Source organism: Miscanthus floridulus, unplaced genomic scaffold, assembly GCF_019320115.1.
Source record: "Miscanthus floridulus cultivar M001 unplaced genomic scaffold, ASM1932011v1 os_1528, whole genome shotgun sequence".
In the NCBI taxonomy this organism is placed as follows: domain Eukaryota; kingdom Viridiplantae; phylum Streptophyta; class Magnoliopsida; order Poales; family Poaceae; genus Miscanthus; species Miscanthus floridulus.
In genome coordinates, this window is record NW_027097767.1 from 110 (window position 1) to 24,467 (window position 24,358).

The 24,358-nt window shown below is 43.5% G+C and overlaps 1 pseudogene; it reads right to left on the reverse strand.

Moving 5' to 3' along the window:
- Positions 1 to 3,964: 3,964 nt before the first annotated feature.
- On the reverse strand, positions 3,965 to 5,441 carry LOC136534121 (uncharacterized; annotated as a pseudogene).
- Positions 5,442 to 24,358: the final 18,917 nt, after the last annotated feature.

The following is a 24,358-nucleotide window of genomic DNA, read 5'->3' on the forward strand; positions in this document are numbered from 1 at the left end:
GAGGCGGAGGACGGCGAGCGCTTGCTGCGGAAGATCATGTACGCCAGCGGGAGCACCACGCCGGCCATCATGATCGCAGCCCCCCCAGGTACCTCGCCGGCGATGGCGCCCCCACCTCCAGCTCCATCCCGATCTCTGTCGCTCCCTGGATTTGGATCTGAGGAGGTGCCGAGGTGGAAACTCGGGCAGAGGAAGGGGCGAGTGAGGCGGACGGAAACGACCAACTCGCGTGCGGTGCCGGCGTGCGTGCGTGCGTGGTCAGGTGTGGCCAGAGTCGGGTTCGACTACGTAGTAATTGTTAATTAATACAAGAAATATTTCCATCAAATATAAGACAATTGTTCTATTAGACAATTTGCTGGTACAATTAGTAATTTTGGGGGCCCTACGAATGGGAGGCCCGTGAATCGCACTGCTTGCACGTGCATGGAGCACGGCCCTGGTGAGATGCCTATAATAACTTCGTCAATTTTGTGAATTTATTGGTCCAGTCTTTCTAGATGCTCATAGAGATAGAATTTGTGTTCATAAAAGATGAGTACATGCGCGTTGTGAGTGTATACGTTGTAAAGACATCAAGATGCTTTCTCACGGGACTTGTGATTTGCAATCGGATATTCTGATTCAATACCGACGGCAATCTTAGTACTCATTATGTTCTTCTATTCTTTTTTACATATCACAATTGTTTTGTCCTATGTTAAATATTACTATTTTTAACCATTCATTTAAAAAAATCTTTATAGGTTCATAACATATAAATTATAGATTAGAGGTGGATAACGAACCCTTTCAATTTTTTTACACGTCACGTTAGCTTTATGTGGATTTCAGATTTGTTTTGTAAGAAAAGGCATTTTAGAAATATATCCACGAATTTATTGCGAAAAGATGTACACGGATCCCTGTGAAAAAAAAACATCATGGATCCATTATGTGAAGATGTTTTAGGGTCCTTTTTATGAAAGTTGTTTGGCTATAATAATTAATAAAGTTTACATGATACACGCATGCTGCAGCCTGCAGGGCATCCGTAGAAGCATGCCACCGTGTACACGATACAGGCGCTTGTAGGCGGAGTCGCTGCCTAACCAAGCGTTCGACGCTTCAGGCAGTCCGCCGCTCCTGGGCTAAAGCAAATACTGCTCTGAAAAGGTAACTACCATTGTTTTCTAGTTATGAAGCGCCTGTTCTGTTGTAGGCTACGGCTGCTAGATAATATTTTATACTTCCTCCCTCTTTAAGCGCCGATAGAAGACGATCTCCAACAGCCTATCCATATAGCGACCTAAACCAAAAATGTATCATGCACACGAAAAAAATGACATCTAGTAGAGTAGGCATACCAAACACCTATTTTACGTAGAAAGAGGGAGAAAAATCCAAATATGTGTCCTCCCTCCATCTTCTCTCCCTCAACCCAAATCTATGGCGCCGGGGTGGGGCGGCCCGTGGCAACGGCGGCAACACCCTCGACGACGGAAGAGGCCTCTACAGCATCGTCCTCCTCCTCCGGTGCGAAGGCCTCCTCCTCCTGCTCTGACTTGGCGGGTTTCACGTAGTCAACCCTGACGGAGGACTCGAAGGTGGAGTCGGAGGCGACGAGCAGGAGGAGGCGTGCGGAGCGGAGGCGGAGCAGGCATCGGGGCAGGGCCAGCGCGAGGAGGACGAGGAAAAGTGAGGAAGGGGCGGGGCTCGGCTTGGGGAAGGAGGCGGCAGCGAGGACGTGGGGGGACACCGCGACGAGGAGGCCATGTGCCGCCGGCTGTCGGGGACCAATACTAGGGTATCCGAAGAGGATGAGCTAATAACCAACAAGGTTGATTCATCCGAGCAGTCGAGAGCGTGACTACAGCTCCAACCGACCCCTAGGTGCGCAAACTCGGCCTCGCCCGACCCCGAGACTGCGGGCTCCGCCTCGCCCGACCCCTAAGGGGTGGCTTCGCCTCGCCCGACACCAAGGCCGCAGGCTCCGCCTCGCCCGACCCCTGAGGGTGGCTCCGCCTCGCCCAACACCGAGGCCACGGGCTCCGTCTCGCCCGACCCCTAAGGGCGGACTCTTGCCTCGCCCGACACCGAGGCCACGGGCTCCGTCTCGCCCGACCCCTGAGGGCGGACTCCGCCTCGCCCGACACCGAGGTCGCGGGCTCTGCCTCGCCTGACCCCTAAGGGTGGCTCCCGTCACTCGACCCCTAAGGGCGGACTCCGCCCCGCTCGACCCTTGGGTTTGGGCTCCGCCTCGCCCGACTCCAAGGCCGGGGGCTCCGTCTCGCCCGATGGAGACCCATACCGTCGCCAACCACTCCAGGTCCAAGCGTATGGGCCTGGATCAAAGCTCTGACGCCGGAAAAGTGACTGGCACGCCTCGATGTAGCCCGTGACCCACGACAGGACATACCTGGGGGTTCACGTCAGGAACAACATCGAGTGTACCGGTACTCTTATGCCTAACCCCCGTACGAACACTGACGGGCATGTTAATTCGCCGTGATGTCCGCCAGGACGGAGTGGATCGCCATGACCGGCAGACGCCGCCTGCACATGACGCTAGTGATGGACAGGGCCGCGACGGGAAGCTGTCCCTATTGATGTCTACAAGGTCGGCGGACCCTCATATAGGAGAAGAAGGACCTAGCGATCCTGAAGGACTTCTTCCTCTCGTTCTCTTCTGTTTCTCCACTGTAATCCGTGCTTTTCCTTGGCCTATAAAAGAGAAAGTAGGGTGTCCCACAAAGGACATCGGACCAACGATCGCAACACATCGCATCGAACCATCGGACTCGAATCCGATCAATCCACCAAACCCCGAACACGCAGCCAAGCAGCGATCGAGCTCTCGGCACCCATTCGTTCCTTACATCAGAGACTTGGGACATGTCCCTCTCTCGACCGTTTGTAACCCCTACTACGAACTTTCAGTGCTAGTAACATGAGCAGCAGCAACGAACTGGACGTAGGGACGTTCTGCCCGAATCAGTATAAATCTCGTGTCCTCTTAGCACACCATCCGAGCTAGACGCGTAATATTAGAAATTTACTTGTTGGTGGCAACTCGAAACACCGACACCGGCGCTACCGCGGCGCGGCCGGCTCGGCGAGGCGCGCCCGCGGCTAGGTGGTTCCGCTGTGGGGTGCGGTCAGGCGGACCACGGTGGGTTCCTTCGAGCCGGCGGCTGCGGCTGCTCCTCCATTGTGGGCCCCGCCTCGCGCGGATGTGGTCCGACGTCGGCGCGGCTTGACCCACGCGCACGAGGCTCCCCGGCGGCGACACGACCTGCCTCGCTCAGAACGTGGCGCCGATGGCCATGCTTCTTGTTGCTCGGTGCTCGCCCTTCCCCAATCCTCCCCCGACGATTGCCTCGGAGCTCTGCGGTGCCGGAGGCTTCGATTTCTAGTTCTGGGGGCTGGAAGGAGAGGAGAGGGAGGAGGGAGAAGCGAGCTTCGAGGCGTGCCCGCGGCGCGACGAGTCCATGGCGGCTCGGCACTCGGCGGGGAGGGAGGCGGGTTTTGAGGCTTGACTGCTCGGGACTCCTCTCTTTTTGCGTTGGCTGTTGGAGAAGGGACGTTTTGGGTGCGTGGCCCTTTCCCTATAGATGACCTAAACCATGAAATATGTCTCGTATTTGGGTTGGTGCTGTTGGAGATAGTCTAAGCATCTTTGCATTATACATGGCCTTACACCACTAATTCCTTTTTACTCTCCAACATAGAAGAAATGAGCAATCTGATCAAAGAAGATACAAGAGGTTCTTCGAAGGACAAGAGAGAGAGAAATAAAGTGGAGCGGGCTTTGGAGTACTTGATACATTTTCATGTGATATCCAATGCCGAAAAAAAAAGCAGACAAAAAAAGACACCGACTACAGGCAGTCAGGCATGCAGGTAGTGCGTACACTGCCGAACAGCCGAAGCCAAACCAAACAAAGGCGCAACCACCGATGAGGTGCAGATCAGCAGATAATAAGACTTCTTCTAAACTTAAGTGGCCATAGTAATTTAATAAGCAGACACCTCATTAAACATTGGATGGCAATGATAACTTGACATCTAAAATACAAGGCTTCGGAAAGTCTAGCCTAGTCGTAGAGGGAAAATTTCCCTCGATGTGTGCTCTGACAGCGAAGATGAAGCATTTGCCAGATTTGCTGTGAGAAACCCCAGAACAACAGCATTTCGTGTCCAATGTAGGGCATTGAAGCGATGCCGTACTCTCAAGAATATGACATGTTAGTTCAACCAGGCTTTTCGTGGGGTGGAAACGGGCGATCTTCACCCTCTTGAGGTTGCCGTAGTGGCGCTCTGCCGTCTGGCGCATATGTGATTGCGAGAGTTCCCCAAGAACTGACTCAGGATCCTCGAATACCCTACGTAACTAAAGACAGAATGCATGATATTCAAGTTGATCCATTAGTCACTACTCACTAGGTATACTTGCTAATTGCAATATGAAAAATTATACTTACATTAAAATCCAAGATGAAAGTCTCCAAGGAAGGAGAAGCGTCAAGAAAAGAAGCCAGAGAAAAATAATCATAGTCTGGAACAAAGTACTGTCCAGGAACACAAATATCCAAGTACTTGAGCTGGTAGAATTTACTGGGTAGGATCGCTATATTATTGACCATCTGCATAAAGATTCTCAAGTTATACTCCAAGTTAAGAATTCTTTCCTACCACTATATGCATTCACTAGTCTATAATTACCAATTTACCATAAATTTTAGAGTATACCTCCTTCAACGACTCAATGGTAAGAATCTCGAGACATGGTGCAATCAGTGGAAGGTCCACACGAGCAAAATAGACGGCGCCATAGTGGGACATGTATAGGTCTTTCGCTTGACATGCTTCTCCAAGTGAGAGTTGTACAGGGTTGCCGCGTGAAAAGCGTAAAGTGGATAGAGATTTGGAGCTTCGATCTGTATCACTTCTAGACTCATGCATACTTTCACCTCCAGGTAGCTGAGGCGCCGCAGCAGGTAAGGTATCTAAAGGTTAATTATCTTGCTGCAACTCAGGAGTTCCAACCTCTCCAAAGCAAAGGAATCTGATAGAATACACTGTAACTCATCATCCGTGGTACTCGGAGAACAAAGATATAACTTCTTCAGGCTTCTCAAGCAAAGTGTAACTGTAGGACAAAAGGCACAGGAGCTAAGGCGAAGATTCTGAATCGAGTCTCTACTCTTGCCAGATAAAAGGGAGCATGGGAAGTAGTACTGTGACATGCACATTATGCCTGACCACAACTCAATGATGAGTTCTTCAAGCCCAGATGAAAGAGCAAGGTGAAGCCAGCTATCAAGATGACATAAGTTGTAATGATTAAACATATAACCAGACATTTCAAGCCCAAATGTCTTCGAGCCAGTGCCTGAGTGCCTTTTCAGAACGTGATAAACAGTGCTGATGAAATCCGATTCCATTTGCTCATGTCCATGTTGTTACTAACCTTGGGGATCTGAGAAGATAACCACTCCACAGGTGGAGATGATCTATATATAGAGAGCCACATGGGCCATATGGGCCTGTAGTATAAGGGCCTTCATAGTTCATACACTTAACACCCCCTTCAAACTCAAGGTGGAAGCGGAGGATTTGAAGCATCAAGTTTGATCAAGTGAAGCCGATGCTGCTCTCTAGTTTATGCTTTAGTGAAAAAGTCAGCCAATTGCAACTCTGAAGGCACATACTGGAGAGAAATAGTTTTCTGATGACAATGAGACCGAGTAAAGAAGGCATCCACACCAATATGCTTTGTAAATTCATGCTTCACAGGATCATTGGCAATTTGTATGGCTCCTGTATTATCACAGAGAAGAGGTGTGACAAACATCACAAGCAATACCAAAATCAACCAACAACCATCGCAGCCATACAATCTCTGCAGTAGTAGTAGCAAGAACTCGAAGTTCGGCCTCCGTACTAGAACGAGATACAGTTGCTTGTTTCTTGAACTTCCATGCAATAGGAGAAGAGCCAAGTGAAAGCTCTAGTTTGATTTTGGTGAATTGATGAAACCCTAAGTGCTAACCTAGTTTATCAAGTGATCATGAGATATGTAGCACATTCCAAGTGGTGAAGCAAATGAAGATCATAACATGATGATGATGCCATGATGATGATCAAGTGCTTGGACTTAGAAAGAAGAAAGAAAAAACAAAAGCTCAAGGCAAAGGTATAAACCATATGAGCTATTTTGTTTGGTGATCAAGACACTTAGAGAGTGTGATCACATTTAGGTTTGATAGCCGAACTATTAAGAGGGGTGAAACTCATATCGGAATACGGTTATCAAAGTGCCACTAGATGCTCTAACTCATTGCATATGCATTTAGGATCTAGTGGAGTGCTAACACCCTTCAAAATATTTGTGAAAATATGCTAACACATGTGCACAAGGTGATACACTTGGTGGTTGGCACATTTGAGCAAGGGTGAAGAAGATAGAGTCGAAGAGGAGTTAGCCGTGCTGATTACAGAGTGACCGGACGTGTCCGGTATGGTGACCGAACACGTCCGGTATTTGGAGACGAACTCCACGACCGGACGCGTCCGGTCGCCACACCGGACGCGTCCGGTGTGAATTTGAAAAAAATAGTATATGGCAGGACAGTCGATCGAACGCTAGCAGCGTCCGGTCCGGTATCACCGGACGCGTCCGATCGGGCAAGGATGCTTACTGTACTGCACCGGACGCTGCGGCTCAGCGTCCGATCATTTGTGTTTGTGCGTCTGGTGTAAGCATCCGGTCGTCGGCAGATTAAGTAGCAACGGCTATGTTGGTTTGAACTGACACGTGGCAGTCTGGGGGCTACCGGACACGTCCGGTATGCCGACCGGACGCGTCCGGTATTCACGACCGGTGTGTCCGGTGCTGCGTCTGGTCAGTTGGACCGAGAGCATCCGGTCAGCCCGCGTTATGCCCAGTGAAGAGGTATAACGGCTCTATTCTATGGGGGCTTCTATTTAAGCCTCATGGCCGGTTGAAGCTCACACATTTGGCCATTTTCATTGACATAGCAACCTTATGAGCTTAGCCAAAGCCCCCCTTATCTCCACCATTGATTCATCATCTTTGTGAGATTAGAAGTGAATCCAAGTACATTGCTTGAGTGTTTGCATCTAAAGGCACTTGGTGTTCGTGTTTCGCTGTGGATTTCGCTTGTTACTCTTGGTGGTTGCCGCCACCTAGACGGCTTGGAGTAGCGAGGATCGTCGAGCGGAGGGTGATGATTGTCTCCGGCTCTGATTGTAGTGATTGTGAGGGGTTCTTGACCTTTCCCCGACGGAGCGCCAAAAGGTACTCTAGTGATTGCTCGTGGCTTGTGATCCTCATCTTGTGTTGGTTGTGCGGCACCCTATTGAGGATTTGGCGTGTGAAGCTAATTAGCACGTTAACCTCCAAGTGAGTGAATCGCCACAACGAGGACTAGCTTCCGGCAAGCAAGTGAACCTCGGTAGAAAATCATTGTGTTCATTTTTTTATTTCGAGGTGATTGGTCTTTATTGATATTGATTCTTGTGATTGATTGTTTACTCCTCGACACGGCGGTATAACTATCTTGCTTACTCTCATTACATTACCGTAAACTAGTTGTCAAGCTCTTTAGTGTAGTTAGTTGTGAGAGCTTGCTTGGTTGGTTGGCTCTTTAGTTAGCCTTTGAGAGCACACTAACATAGAGTAGTATCATAGCTATTGTGTGAATAGATACTATCTAAACTAGAATTGTGGTAGGTGGCTTGCATTTTGAGTAGGCTAGTGCAACACTTGCTTCGTCTCATAATTGTCTAACCATTTTGTTAAGTGTTGTTGTAGAAATTTTTTTAGGCTATTTACCCCCCTCTAGCCATTAGGACCTTTCAAGTGGTATCAGAGCCGAGGTCACCATTATTTGAGGCTTAACAACCTTCGGTGTTAAAATGGCTCAAATCAACAACACCAAGAAGCCACCCCAATTTGATGGCTCCAACTATCTCTATTGGAAGGCCAAGATGACAACTTATATCAAGTCAATCAATAGAAAGGTTTGGAAGGTGGTAGAAACAAAAATTAAGATTGAAGATCTGGAGAATCCCACCGCGGCCGAAGAAGTACTTCTCCAAAACAATGACATTGCTCTAAGTGCTATTCATGATGCAATTGATGAAAGAATATTGAGCAAGGCAAAAATATTGAGATGGCACATGAGACATGGAAGAAGTTGGAAGAGTCATTTGAGGGCACTCAAGCCGTGAAGGGTGCAAAGGCTTATATTCTCAAAGAAATTTGCAAGCTTCAAGATGAAGGATGATGAGAGTGTGCCGGAGATGTTCCATAGCTTCAAGTGCTTATCAATGATCTCAAAGCACTTAGAGAAGAAGTGAAGGATAAGGACTTCTCCCACAAGTTCTTGAGATGCTTACTCTCAAGATTTGGTACATTGGTCACTATTCTAGTGAGGAGTGGTTTGGACACCATGACACCAAACCAAGTGTTAGGAGATATAATGACCGATGATACTTATAGAGATGATGATGAGAAGGAAGAAAAGAAGGAGAAGAAAGATGAGAAGAAGGATGACAAGAAGAAGAGCATGGCATTCAAAGCCACATCATCCAAGGGCAAAGCAAAGCAAGAAACATCAAGTGAAGAAGATGAATCATAGGATGATGATGATGATGAGAAGATGGCTCTATTTGTCAAGAGATTTGGCAAGTTCATAGTGAAGAAGGGCTACCGTGCTAGAAGAAAGAAGTCTTCATCCAAGAACAAAGAAGAGTCAAGAAGGTGCTTCAAGTGTGGAAGCAAAGATCATCTTGTTGCTCAATACCCATACAATAGTGACAATGATGACACAACAAGAAGAATAAGAAGAAGGACAAGAAGGAAAAGAAAGAGAAGAAGGACAAGATGGCCTTCAAGAAGAAGATGGTTCATATGTAGTCACTTGGGATAGTGATGCTTCCTCAAGTGATGATGATGATGATAGTGATGATCACAAGACCACCAAGAAGAAGGTTCTTGCTAGCATTGCCATCAATGATAAGCCTTCTCTCTTTGAATCTTCATCATGCTTCATGGCTAAGGCCACTAAGGTACAATCTTGTGATGATAAAAGTGATGAAGAACATGATGATGAAAATGAACATAAAATAAAATAATAGTGATAGTGATATAATGATGAACCCACTAAAGATGAATTGTTTGACATGCTAGAAGATGTTAGAGAACACTTTAATATCAAGAGAAGGGAATGCAAAAGCTTGTAAGAACTAAATGCCCTTAAGCAAGCCTTTGATGAGCTCAATGCATCTCATGAGAGGCTAGAGGAAGCCAATGAGAAGCTTGGCAAAGCTCACAAAAAGCTTGAAAAGGCTCATTCCTCTTTGCTTGATGAGCAAAATAAAAAGAAGCATGTTGAAACTTGCAATGTAGGTTTAACTTGTGATATAATTGATGAATCACCATCTATGCCTATCATTGTTGCTCCTACTAACCCTTCTTGTAGCACTTTCACTTCTTCCTCATCTAGTAGTGATGGTCTCACTTGTGATGCCTCACTAGTGGTTGAGAATGAGAACCTCAAGAAGGAGGTCACTAAGCTCACTCACACCTTAGCTAAGGCTTATGGTGGTGAGGACCGCTTGCTTATGTGCTTGGGTAGCCAAAGAGCTTTCTCTACAAAGAGGGATTGGGCTATACCCCAAGTAAGGCAAGGCGGCCTTTGCTCCTCACAAGACTAGTTTTGTGAAGAACAATGGTCGGTTTTGTAGTTACAAGCAAGTGGGTCACAAAGAGCAAAAATGCTAATGTATCCTCCATTAAGCTTGATTCATGCTGTATGCTTACTAAGGGTACAAATGGTGTGAATGCTAAGTTCATTGGTAAACCATGGATGGGCTCAAAGAAGAAAGCCATTTGGGTACCAAAGAGCCTAGTGACTAACCTTCAAGGACCCAAGCAAGTTTGGGTACCTAAAAAGAATTGATCTTCTTTGTAGGTCAATTACAAAGCCAGAGGAAGACATTGGGTTCTTGATAGTGGGTGCACTCAACATATGACTGGTGATGCAAGAATGTTCAACTCAATCAACACCAATGGCAATGATGGTTATGATAGTATCACATTTGGTGACAATGGCAAAGGCAAGGTCAAATGGCTTGGTAAGATTGCAATATCTAATGACATGAGCATATCCAATGTGTTGCTAGTAGAAAGCTTGAACTTCAATTTGCTATCCGTGGCACAATTATATGATCTTGGATTCAAGTGCATATTTGGGGTAGATGATGTAGAGATCATAAGTGTAGATGGCTCTAACTTGATCTTCAAAGGCTTTAGATTTGAGAATCTATACTTGGTTGATTTCAATGCTAGTGAAGCTAGATTGTCCACATGCTTGTTCACTAAGTCTAGCATGGATTGGTTATGGCATAGAAGGCTTGGTCATGTTAGAATAAAATTGAATAGATTGGTTAAGCATGACTTAGTTAAAGGCTTGAAAGATATTGTGTTTGAAAAAGATAAGCTTTGTAGCTCTTGTCAAGCCGGCAAACAAGTTGAAAACACCCATCCTAAGAAAAGCATGATGAGCACTAGTAAAGCATTTGAGTTATTGCACATGGATTTGTTTGGGCCAACACAATACACTAGCATCGGTGGTAATAAATATGGCTTTGTGATAGTGGATGATTACACTAGATATACTTGGGTATTCTTTCTAATGGACAAAAGTGATGTGTTTGCAACATTCAAATCATTTATCAAAGGCATTCACAATGAGTTTGAAACAACCATCAAGAGAGTTAGAAGTGACAATATAGTGAGTTCAAGAACACTAGAATTGATGAGTTGTGTGATAAATTTAGAATTAGACATCAATTCTCGGCCAAGTACACACCTCAATCAAATGGCCTTGTTGAGAGGAAGAATAGAACACTCATTGATATGGCAAGGTTATGCTTAGTGAGTACAATGTGAGTTAATCTTTTTGGGCCGAAGCTATCAACACGGCTTGCTATTGTAGTGAACCGCCTCTATTGTCACCCATTGAAAGAGAAGACACCATATGAGCTCTTGAATGGTAGAAAGCCCAACATTGCATATTTTTGGTCTTTGGTTGCAAATGTTATATCTTGAAGAAAGGCACTAGATTGGAAAGTTTGACAAAAATATGATGAAGGATTCCTACTTGGTTATTCCACTACAAGCAAAGTATATAGAGTTTGAATTTGGATAGTGGTACTCTTGAGAAAGTTCATGATGTTGAATTTGATGAAACCAAGGGTTCACAAGTATAGAATGAGAACTTAAAGATGTTAGAGGCATTCAACTTTCAAAAGCCATGAAGAACATGAATATTGGTGAATTGAGGCCTAGGCAAGTGAATGATGATGAAGATGATCAAGTGCAAGTGCTCTCTAACTCAAATGTGCAAGATGATACAAATCAAGTTAGTGCAAGTGGCTCTCATGACAATAACAAGATCAAGTGGCTAGTACATCATCTCAACCCAATAATCAAGCAAGTGCAAGCAATCAAGTTCCAATCCTCCAACCAACCAATGTTGCAAGAGATCATCCATTGGACACTATCATTGATGATATTTCAAGAGGTATACAAATAAGATCAAGATTGGTATCATTTTGTGAACATTTCTCATTTGTCATCCATTGAACCTAAGAAGATAGATGAAGCATTGAAGGATGTTGATTGGGTGAATGCTATGCATGAAGAATTGAATAACTTTACAAGAAATCAAGTATAGAATTAGTAGAGAGACCAAAGGGACACAATGTCATTGGAACCAAATGGGTCTTTAGAAACAAGCAAGATCAAGATGGATAGTAGTAAGGAACAAAGCAAGATTAGTAGCACAAGGCTATTCACAAGTTGAAGGTCTTGACTTTGGAGAAACATATGCCCCGGTTGCTAGATTGGAAGCAATAAGAATCTTGCTAGCTTATGCTTGTGCCCACAACATCAAGCTCTATCAAATGGATGTTAAGAGTGCATTTCTCAATGGTTACATCAATGAAGAAGTATATTGAGCAACCTCCCAGTTTTGAAGATGACAACCATGTGTACAAGTTGAAGAAGGCATTGTATGGCTTGAAGCAAGCACCTAGAGCATGGTATGAGAGATTGAGGATTTTCCTACTCTCTAAAGGGTTCACAATGGGCAAGGTGTGACACCACTCTTTTCATCAAGAAGATTGGAAAAGATCTATTTGTGTTGCAAATATATGTTGATGATATCATATTTGGATCAACCAATCAAAATTTTGTGATAAGTTTGGAAAGATGATGGCTAATGAGTTTGAGATATCCATGATTGAAGAGTTGAGTTACTTCCTTGGTCTTCAAATCAAGCAATTGAAGAATAGTACATTTGTGAGTCAAGGCAAGTACATCATCAAGGACATGATCAAGAAGTTTGGCATGATTGATAGCAAAGTCATTAGCACACCAATGAGAACCAATGGCAACTTGGATAGTGATGCAAGTGGAAATATGGTGGATCAAAAGTTGTATCGGTCTATGATTGGAAGCCTACTCTATGTGACCGCATCAAGGCCGGATGTCATTTAGTGTATGTATGTGTGCAAGATTTCAAGCCTCACCAAGAGAAAGTCATTTGAAGGCTACAAAGAGGATATTGAGGTACTTGAAGCATATACCAAATGTTGGTTTGTGGTATCCTAAAGGAGCAAAGTTTGAGCTAGTTGGTTACTCCGACTCGGATTATGCGGATGCAAGGTTGAAAGGAAGAGCACCTCGGGCACATGTCAATTATTGGGAAGATCACTTATTTCATGGTCATCAAAGAAGCAAAATAGTGTTGCATTATCAACCGCGAAGCCGAATACATATCCACCGTAGTTGTTGTGCACAAATACTTTGGATGAAGGCCACTTTATGTGACTTTGGAATCAAGTTCAAGAAAGTGCCATTGCTATGTGACAATGAGAGTGCAATCAAGTTGATAAACAATCCGGTTCAACATGCAAGAACAAAGCACATTGATGTCCGCCACCATTTCATAAGAGATCACCAAAAAATGGGCATTTGCATTGAGGGTGTAGGCATCGAAGATCAACTTGCCGATATATTCACCAAGCCATTGGATGAGAAAAGATTTTGCAAGCTAAGGAATGAGTTGAACATATTGGATTTCTCAAATATGTTGATGCACCCCCACTCATATGACATGCCTCTTCTTCGAAATCCAAGGTAAAAGTTGATTGGCATGGCATATATCCTTGCTAAGGACATGTTTAGTGCATCTAGTCATATTTTCAATCTTATTAGGACCTTTCAAGTGGTTCTATTTTATTAGGCTCATTCATGAAAATCAAATGATTTTATGTCTATATGGTATCACTATTGCTTCTATGCTTGACTTGATCTAGTGATGGCATATGACATGTTTATGGGCTTGTAAACCTAGTGTTTAATCTAGAAAATGAGCTATAAGTGTTTAACTCAACATGGTACAAGATAACCCTTATTTGGAGGTGTGAAGAAGCTTGTCCTTGGATCAAACCGAGTTAAATATCTTTGGTAAATAATCTAGATTGGACCAAATTTAGAACTTTGATCCTCACCCCATTGATTGACATTGATAATCTCGACCCTACAAGTAATACTATCTATATTTAGAACCTTTATGGTCATTAATGACAAAGGGGAGAGAAACAAAGATAGTAGTAAAAATAGTGAAAAAGGGAGAAATATCATAAAGGAAGAGAAATATAAAGATATCTTGATATATGACATAGGGGGAAGATATGATAAAGGAAAGGAATCAACTAAAATTTTGAGCACACAAGTAGAGGGAGCAAGCTCATGAACTTGTATGATGCATTTGAATGTGCATTTTATATGTTTGCTTGCATGGCACAAGTATTAAATTTAAAATCCATGCTTGTGTGATGTATGTTAGTTATAAGATTGAATGATGAAATGAAATCACTAGATAACTTTTATTTCCAAGTATTGTTTCCAAGTGGTATTTAGCTAACCATGGTGCTAAGGATGGTATATTGGTGCACTCCGATTGGTATCGCGCTTCAAAGATCATCTTTTATACCTTAGCATCATTTGGTAGACATTGACTCCTATATTTCCTATCTAAGCATATGTGCAAGCTACAATCCAAACTCTTAGCACATATGTAGGGGGAGCAATTGCTACCATTTGGGTTCATGAAACTTATCCATATCCTTTTACACATGGTAAATATGTTGGGCAAGCAACATGGATTCAATTGAATTTCAATTCATATCTTTGTGAAAGGGTTATCATCAATTACCAAAAAGGGGAGATTGAAAGCTCTAGTTTGGTTTTGATGAATTGATGAAACCCTAAGTGCTAACCTAGTTTATCAAGTGATCATGAGATAGGTAGCACATTTCAAGTGGTGAAGCAAATGAAGATCATACCATGATGATGATCAAGTGCTTGGACTTAGAAAGAAGAAAAGAAAACCAAAAAGCTCAAGGCAAAGGTATAAACTATAGGAGCTATTTTTTTTGGTGATCAAGACACTTAGAGAGTGTGATCACATTTAGGTTTGATAGCTGTACTATTAAGAGGGGTGAAACTCATATCAGAATGCGGTTATCAAAGTGCCACTAGATGCTCTAACTCATTGCATATGCATTTAGGATCTAGTGGAGTGCTAACACCCTTCAAACTGTTTGTGAAAATATGCTAACACATGTGCACAAGGTGATACACTTGGTGGTTGGCACATTTGAGTAAGGGTGAAGAAGATAGAGTCGAAGAGGAGTTAGCCACGCTGGTTACAGAGTGACCGGACGCGTCCGGTATGGTGATCGGACACGTCCGATATTTGGAGACGAACTCCGCGAACGGACGCGTCCGGTCGCCACACTGGACGTCCGGTGTGAATCAGAAAAAAATAGTATACGACAGGACAGTCGATCGGACGCTGGCAGCATCCGGTCTGGTATCGCCAGACGTGTCTGATCGGGCAAGGATGCTTAGTGTACTGCACCGGACGCTGTGGCTCAGCGTCTGATCATTTGTGTTTGTGCGTCCGGTGTGAGCGTCCGGTCGTCAGCAGATTAAGTAGCAACGGCTATGTTGGTTTGAACTAGACACATGGCAGTCTGGGGGCTACCGGACACGTCCAGTATTCACGACCAGTGCATCCGGTGCTGCGTCCGGTCAGTTGGACCGGAGCGTCCGGTCAGCCCGCGTTATGCCCAGTAAAGGGGTATAATGGCTCTATTCTGTGGGGGTTTCTATTTAAGCCCCATGGCCGGTTGAAGATCATACCTTTGGCCATTTTCATTGACATAGCAACCTTATGAGCTTAGCCAAAGCCCCCCCACTCATCTCCACCATTGATTCATCATCTTTGTGAGATTAGGAGTAAATCTAAGTGCATTGCTTGAGTGTTTGCATCTAAAGGCACTTGGTGTTCGTGTTTCGCTGTGGATTTCGCTTGTTACTCTTGGTGGTTGCCGCCACCTAGACGGCTTAGGGCAGCGAGAATCATCGAGCGGAGGGTGGTGATTGTCTCCGGCTCCGATTGTAGTGAGTGTGAGGGGTTCTTGACCTTTCCCCGGCGGAGCGTCAAAATGTACTCTAGTGGATTGCTCGTGGCTTGTGTGATCCTCATCTTGTGTTGGCTTGTGCGGCACCCTATTGCGGATTTGGCGTTGTGAAGCTAATTAGCACGTTAACTCCAAGTGAGTGAATCTCACCACAACGAGGACTAGCTTGCCGGCAAGCAAGTGAACCTTGGTAGAAAATCATTGTGTTCATTTTTTTATTCTGATGTGATTGGTCTTTATTGATATTGATTCTTGTGATTGATTGGTTCACTCCTCGATACGGCGGTTATAACTATCTTGCTTACTCTCATTATATTACTGCAAACTAGTTGTCAGCTCTTTAGTGTAGTTAGTTATGAGAGCTTGCTTGCTTGGTTGGTGTGGCTCTTTAGTTAGCATTTGAGAGCACACTAACATAGAAGTAGTATCATAGCTATTGTGTGAATAGATACTATCTAAACTAGAATTATGGTAGATGGCTTGCATTTGAGTAGGCTAGCGCAACACTTGCTTCACCTCATAATTGTCTAACCATTTTGTTAAGTGGTTGTTGTAAAAATTTTATTAGGCTATTCACCCTCCTCTAGCATTAGGACCTTTCACCAAGAAGAGTGCAATATCCGGTGATGGAACGTCGATCTATTGGGTCACTGGCCCAAGTGGAGTCCGAGTAAGCATGAGGCTGAAGCAGACTATCATGCACATAGAATAAACTTTGAGATGATGTCCCCCGTAAGTATTGCTACACGCGAAGTAAATGTCCAAAATGAACAGATGTTGGAGCACAAACAAACTGACTCAAAATATGGACGGCATGAGCAATATCAGGCCTAGTGATAGTGACATAAACAAGGCTGCCCATAATATGTCGATATCGAGAGGGATCCTCAAGAGCTACCCCATCAGTGAGACAAAATTGCAAGTAAAGATCCATAGGTGTAGCTGTAGTTCGATTATCAGTGATGCCTGAACGAGCAATAAGATCTTATATGTACTTAGACTGAGAAAGATGGTAACCATTGGTAAATTGCTTGACCTCAATGTCTAAGAAATAACTGAGAGGACCCAAATCAGACATCTGAAATTCAGCACTAAGTTGTTGCTTCACATGAGAAATGTGATCCTCATCATCACCAGTAATCTGCATATCATCAACATATAGAAGAAGCAAAGTACGACCACGCGGTGACAAATGAACAAATAAAGCCAGATCATGATCACTAGGTCAAAAACCAGCCCGTATCACAGATACAAAATGCTCATGCCAAGCACGAGGAGCCTGTTTAAGGCCATATAAAGCACGTCAAAGACGACAAACATATCCTGGAGGAGCAACAACACCTTGAGGTGGTTACATATAAATTTCTTCAGTCAAAACACCATGACGAAGAGCATTCTTGACATCCATTTGAGAGATATGCCAAGAAGAAGAAGCCACTGCAAGTAATGTGCGAATCATCATATGAGCAACATGTGCAAATGTCTCATCATAATCTAGCCCTTGAGTCTGCTAAGAACCTCTGTCAACAAGATGGGCCTTATATCTCTCTATAGAGCCAACAGACTTGGTCTTAACTTTGAATACCCACTTAGATGTAATAGGTACCGTATGTGATGGCAATGGAACAAGATCCCAAGTGCCTTGATGATCAAGGGCAGCAAGTTCCTCAGACATAGCTAGCTGCCATTTTGGAATACGAGAAACTTCCTCATAAGTGGATGGCTCATCAACAATAGCATTCACATGAGGAAAACCATACTTATCTACAGGACAAATAGTGCTATGATCTCAAAGATTATATCGTGGACCAACCTGTAACTCATCAGAAACAATAGATGACTCATCAACAGTATTATTAGAATCATCAACAACGGGCTTGTCAGGACTGGCCAAGGTGGTAGAATTAGAGGGAAGCTGGTTGGGGTTTTTAAGACGATGGCTGAAGACACGTGTGATGGGTGGTTTGGAAAAAGAGTGAGGTGGAGGAGTTTCAGGAGGTAAAGGTGGCGTGATGGAAATAGGAGCAGATGGTGTGGAGGTGTCATAGCTGGATGAAATTGGAGGAAGACACAAAAAGGAGGTGGACTCCATGGGAGAATAGGAGGGCTTGGTAGAAGGGTTATAAAAAAGGATGGTCCTCAACAAAATTAACATCACAAGAGATGCGTATGCAACGAGAAAGAAGGGTCATAGCATCAATAACCTTTATGCTCAGGACTACACCCCAGAAAAACACACTCAACAGACTATGCAGTCAATTTAGTGCGCTCACGAGGGGCAAGCAAAACATAGCATGTACATCCAAAAACATGAAGATGATCATAGCTAGGAGGAGTACCATAAAGTACTTCACTAGGGCATTGGTCTGACAGTTTGGATGAGGGTTGCCTATTGATGAGGTAGACAGCAGTGGAAACAGCTTCACCCAAAAATAAAAATAAGAGGGATAAAAGATATCAAATGGTGCGAGCTGTCTCTATGAGATGGCGATGTTTTCGTTCGGCAACACCATTCTGAGCATGAGCACCTGGGTAAGAGAGCTATGCAAGAGTACCCTCAGAGGACAAAAATTGGCGAAAAGCAGCAGACAAATATTCACCCCTAGAGTCTGAACGAAGAATTTTAATGGGAGTAGAAAACTGTGTGTGAACCATTCGAACAAAAGACTGATAAATGGAATACAAGTGCGAACGATGTTTCATGAAATAAATCCATGTATAGCGAGAATAATCATCAATAAAAATGACATATTATTTGTGGCCACCCTTTGTAGCAAAAGGTGCAGGACCCCATACATCTGAATGAATAAAATCAAAAGGTCTAGTAGAATGGAAAACACTAGAAGAATAAGGAAGTTGTATTTGTTTGCCAAGTTTATAACCCTTACAATGAAAGCTAGACTCAATAGATGTATGACCTAAACAACCTTTATTTATCATGGAGGACAAACGAGACCCACAAGATGACCAAGACATGATGCCACTTGGCGAAGGAGGTGGCTGAAGACGATGCAGCGATGAGACATGAGCTGTTGATGCAACAGACAAAGGAAGATGTAGGGTGTCTAAAACATAGAGGCTAGAAGCACCCTTACAGCGATGGCTAGTCCTAATCACTTTCCAGCTGTGACAGTCCTGAATAAAACAAGATGAGTCATCAAAACTAACAAAACAATTTTGGTCGGTAACTTGACCAACCGATAGAAGATTCATAGACAACTGAGGTACAAAAGAAACATTTGGTATAGAAAAATGATTATTGCAAAGTGAACACTGATGAGTGATAGAACAAGATGTACCATCGGCTAACTGAATAGAAGCGCTATCAGTGACCGCTTGCAGGCAACCAACTGGGACTGGTCGGATGTCACATGGAAGGAGGCTCCAGAATCAAGCACCCAAGACGAAGGAACACTCAGAGTCGAGGAAGTAGCAATAGAAACTGACCCAAGGTCCTGAACCTCGAGGAGTGGAAGAAGTACCACGACCACGAGCAGCATGGCGGGTGCGAAATTCAGCCAACTTCTCTAGATGCTTAGCAAAAGGCATTTGAACTATGATTAGTCCTGCCACAATGCTTACAGGGTTCTTTGAATGCACTGGTCTTCTAAGAAGCAGCCAACACACTGTAAGGGTGAGACACAGAAGAGGACAAGGACTGAAGACGTATCTCTTCAACAAGTAAGTCAGACAATGGTTGTGCCATGTTAGAGTAGAGGAAGTATGAAACAGCCTTGTACGAATAGAATCAAACTCTACCCTGACTCCCATGACAAATTTGTAAGTAAGAAACTACTCAATAAATGAAAGTGTTGTATAATTCTAACCAGCTGTACACTGAGGTATCATGGAGATCAAAGAACCCATCAACCGATCAAAGGTAGAATAGTACTCATCAATGGACATGTCTTTTTGTTCAATAACATGAAGTTGCTGCATGAGAGTATGCTGAAGGGCACCACTTTCCTGAACATAGCGTGCCTTCAAATAAGACCACATGGGTTTGGCTTGCTTAAACTTATGCAGACTCATAATCATGGTGTGTTTAACATTGTTAACCATAGCAGCCATTACTTTTCCCTCATTGATTTCCTAGCTTTTGACTGCAGCAGCATTACTACTATCAGGCTTGAACGTCAGTGGATCATCAGTTAAGTAAAAAATGAAGACCAACACCTCTCAAAGCAGTTTCAACAGAAAAGGCCCATTCCAGATAATTCGGACCATCAACAGTAATATTGATGGCAATTGCAGGAGTAATTTGAGACATTGCTGGAGGCTAAAATGAAGAATTACCACCAGCACAGAAGAAGTTGCAAGGAATATCACCGGTCGTAGGGCACTAGTAGGAATCCTCTGTGGTTGACATAGGGAGGAAGATCGGTGGGTGGTATGGTAGCAAGCAGACGAAGCCAAATTAGAAAGCACGAACAGGTGAGGGACGTTTCGTGCAGGACCATGAACAAGCCACACATGATGTCCTATGTCTGTGAAGAAGTTTCCACGCTCCCCACGCGTAAAAGGACCACGAGCAGAAGAGGCGACCCCGACCCTGACGAAGGATGGGTCGCGCAGATGGCCGTAGACTCCCCCGACGGACCCGACTGGATGGGTGAATAATTCTGGGTGTGTGGCCCCCACATGGGAAGTTGCGTGTGAGAAGTCCGCAAAGGACAGGGCGTAGAGCCGCGAGCGGGATGAAAGCTGCCCCGCAGATGAAGACCTCACGACGAAGGTCGGTGACGGTGCTGAAAGCTCTAGTATGGTTTTGATGAATTAATGAAACCCTAAGTGCTAACCTATTGCTCTAGTGATTATGAGATATGTAGCACATTCCAAGTGATGGAGCAAATAGAGAAGATCATGGTGATGGTGGAGTCCATGGAGATGATCAAGTGCTTGGGCATGGAAAGAAGAAAGAGAAAAACAAAATACGCTCAAGGCAAAGGTGAATTTGATAGGGTCATTTTCTTTTGGTGATCAAGACACATAGCGGGTGTGGATCACATTTAGGATAGATAGCCATACTATTAAGAGGGGTGAAACTCGTATTGAAATGCCGTTATCAAAGTGCCACTAGATGTTCTAACTCATTTGCATATGCATTTAGATCTAGTGGAGAGCTAACACCCTTGAAAAATATTTGTGAAAATATGCTAACACACATGCAGAAGGTGTTACACTTAGAGGTTGGCACATTTGAGCTAGGTGTTACACTCGGTTTGTTGACCAGACACTGGAGCAAGGAGGTGACCAGACGCACAGCTTCTAGGTCTGGTCGTGTATGACGTATGCTGACATAAGCATGGAGACGAGGAAGAAGCGAGCGGACACAGGGGCGTGTCCCGATCATGCTTGACATGATGCGTCCCGAGGATTTCATTGGTTCTCTTGTGATTGATTGATTGATCATCGCTTGCCACGTTGGTATAACCTCACTACCTCACCCTTGCATTTACTTTCCTAGTGTTGCTAAGCTCTTTAGTGTAATTAGTTTTGAGAGCTAGCTTGTGTCGGGTCTAGTGGTTAGTGAGGCTTTTAGTTTTAGTCTTTGAGAGCTCACTAACTTAGTGGTAGTGACCTAGCATTGTGTGCTTAGAGACTAGTAACTAAAATTATGGTAGGTGAACTTGTATTTTTAGTAGGGCTAACGCAAGTATTGCTTTGCCTCATTTTTGTCCAACCACTTTGCTTAGTGTTGTGTAGAAATTTTTATAGGCTATTCACCCTCCTCTAGCCATTATGACCTTTTAAGTGGTATCGGAGCCGTGGTCGTCGTGATTTCAGGCTTAACAACCTTCGGTGTCAAAATGGCTCAAGTCAACATACAAGAAGCCACCCCAATTTGATGGTTGAAATTATCCTTATTGGATGGCAAAGATGACCACCTACATCAGGTCAATCAATAGAAAGGTTTGAAAGATGGTGGAGACCAAGATTGAGGTTGCCAATATCGAAGCTCCCATCGTCGCCGAAGAAGTATTGCTCCAAAACAAGGACATTGCTCTTAGTACATTCGTGATGCTTTGGATGAGAGAATATTTGAGCAAATCAAGAACATTGGATGACTCATGAGGTATGGAAAAAGTTGGAGGAATCCTTTGAGGGCACTCAAGTCGTGAAGGGTGCAAAGACATACATTCTCAAAGATAAGTTTGCAAGCTTTAAGAGAAGGAAGATGAGAGTGTGCCGGAGATGTTACATAGGCTTCAAGTGCTTATCAATGATCTCAAAGCACTTGGAGAAGAGGTGAAGGACAAGGACTTCTCTCGCAAGTTCTTAAGATGCTTACCATCAAGATTTGACACATTGGTCACTATTATAGTGAGGTGTGGCTTGACGCTATGACACCAAACCAAGTGTTGAAAAATATGATGACCGATGACACCTATAGAGATGATGATGAAAAGAAAAGAAAGAGAAGAATGAGAGAAGGATGATAAGAAGAAGAGTGGCATTCAAGGCCACTTCATCCAAGGGCAAGGCCAAGCAAGATACATCAAGTGAAGATGAAGGCTCATTTTCTTGGGATGACGATGATGGTGAGAAGATGACTCTCTTGTGAAGAGATTTGGCAAGTTCATGGTGAAAAAGGCTATCGTGCTAGAAGGAAGAAGTTTCCGTCCAAGAATATTGGAATGAAATAATTGAATAGATTGGTTAAACATGATCTAGTTAGAGGCTTGAAAGATGTGGTATTTAAGGAACAAACTTTGTAGCTCTTATTAAGGGCAAACAAGATGGAAACACCCATCCTAAGAAGAGTATAATGAGCACTAGCAAAGCATTTAAATTGTTGCACATGGATTTATTTGGACCAACATAGTACACTAGCATTGATAAAAACAAATATGGCTTTGTGATAGTGGATAACTATACAAAATACACTTGGGCATTCTTTCTAGCGGACAAGAGTGATGTATTTACAATATTTCAATCTTTTGTCATGGGCATTCACAATGAGTTTGAGACAACCATTAAGAGAGAGTAGAAGTGACAATGATAGTGAGTTCAAGAACAAGAATTGATGAGTTGTGTGATGACTTAGAATTAGATATAATTCTCGACCAAGTACACTCCATAATCAAATGACCTTTTGAGAGAAAAAATAGAACACTCATTGACATGGCAAGATCTATGCTTAGTGAGTACAATATGAGTCAATCCTTTTGAGCCGAAGCTATCAATGGCTTGCTATTGTAGCAACCATTTATATTGTCACCCATTAAAAAGAAAACACCTTTATGAGCTCTTGAATGGTAGAAAGCCAAACATTGCATATTTTTGGGGCTTTGGTTGCAAATGTTATATCTTGAAGAAAGACACTTGATTGAACAAGTTTGACAAGAAGTGTGATGAAGGATTCTTGCTTCGATACTGAACCACTAGCAAAGCATATAGAGTTTGAAATTTGGCAAGTGGTATTCTGAAAGAAGTTTATGATGTTGAATTTGATGAAACCAATGATTCCCAAGATGAGAATAAGAATCTTGAAGATGTTAGAGGCATTCAACTTTTAAATGCCATAAAGAACATGGATGTTGATGAATTAAGACCTAGGCAAGTGATTGATGAAGAAATGATTAAGTGCAAGTGCTTTCTAACTTAAATGTAGGTACTATAAGCGCAGTTTCGAGATAGTTCATAAGGTTTTGGGTATGGTAGTAGGAATCAGGAGAGGGAGGAAGTTTTGGACTTCACGGTAGCTTTTGACCTGATGATAGCCAACACTTTCTTTAGAAAGAGAGAATCTCATCTAGTGACCTTCAGTAACGGACAACACTCTACCAAATTGACTTTGTCCTCACAAGAAGAAAGGACAAACAATTATGCTTGGGTTGCAAGGTGATACCAGGAGAGTGTGTTGTTTCTCAACATAAGCTTTTGGTGGCCGACTTTCGTTTTCAAGTACATGCCCATAGAGATATACAAGCTAAGATTGAAAGAACAAAGTGGTGGAAACTGAAAGGGGAGATGTCAGAGGTATTCAGGGAAAAGGTTATCAAAGAGAGCTCTTGAAAGGAAGAAAATGACATAAACAATATGTGGGATAAGATGGCAACCAACATTCAAAAGGTGGCCTCAGAGGTGTGTGGAGTAACCAAAGGAAGTGGATGCGAGGCTAAAGATATTTGGTGGTGAAACAAGGAAGTCCAAAGGGCTATTAATGAGAAAAAAGAGTGCTATAGATGCTTGTACCATGATAGGAGTGTGGACAACATAGAGAAGTACAAGGTGGTAAAGAAGACTGCAAAGCGAGCTGTAAGTGTAGCAAAGGGTAGAGCGTACGATGATCTTTACCAACGTTTGAGTACGAAGGAAGGAGAGAAAGACATTTATAGGATGGCTAGGGTTCGTGAGAGAAAGACAAGGAACTTCAACCAAGTAAGTGCATTAAGGATGAAAGGGACATCTCTTGGTGAAGGAGGATGAGATCTGACATCGATGGCAAGAGTATTTTGACAAATTGTTCAATGGTGAGAATACGGACACAACCTTTCAGTTGGATGATTCTTTTGATGACACTAATAGGCGCTTTGTGAGGAGAATCTAAGAATCTGAGGTCAGAGAGGCGTGTGTGAAATGGATTGAAGGAGGTAAGGCGATGGGATCAGATGGTATCCCGATCGAGGTGTGGAGATGCCTCGAGGGCAATAGCTATAGTATGGCTAATCAAACTGTTCAACATATTTTTCGATCGACAAGATGCCTGATGATGTGGAGAAGTATATTGGTACCGATATAAAAAGAAGGATAAGGGATATTCAAAATTGTACTAATTACCGAG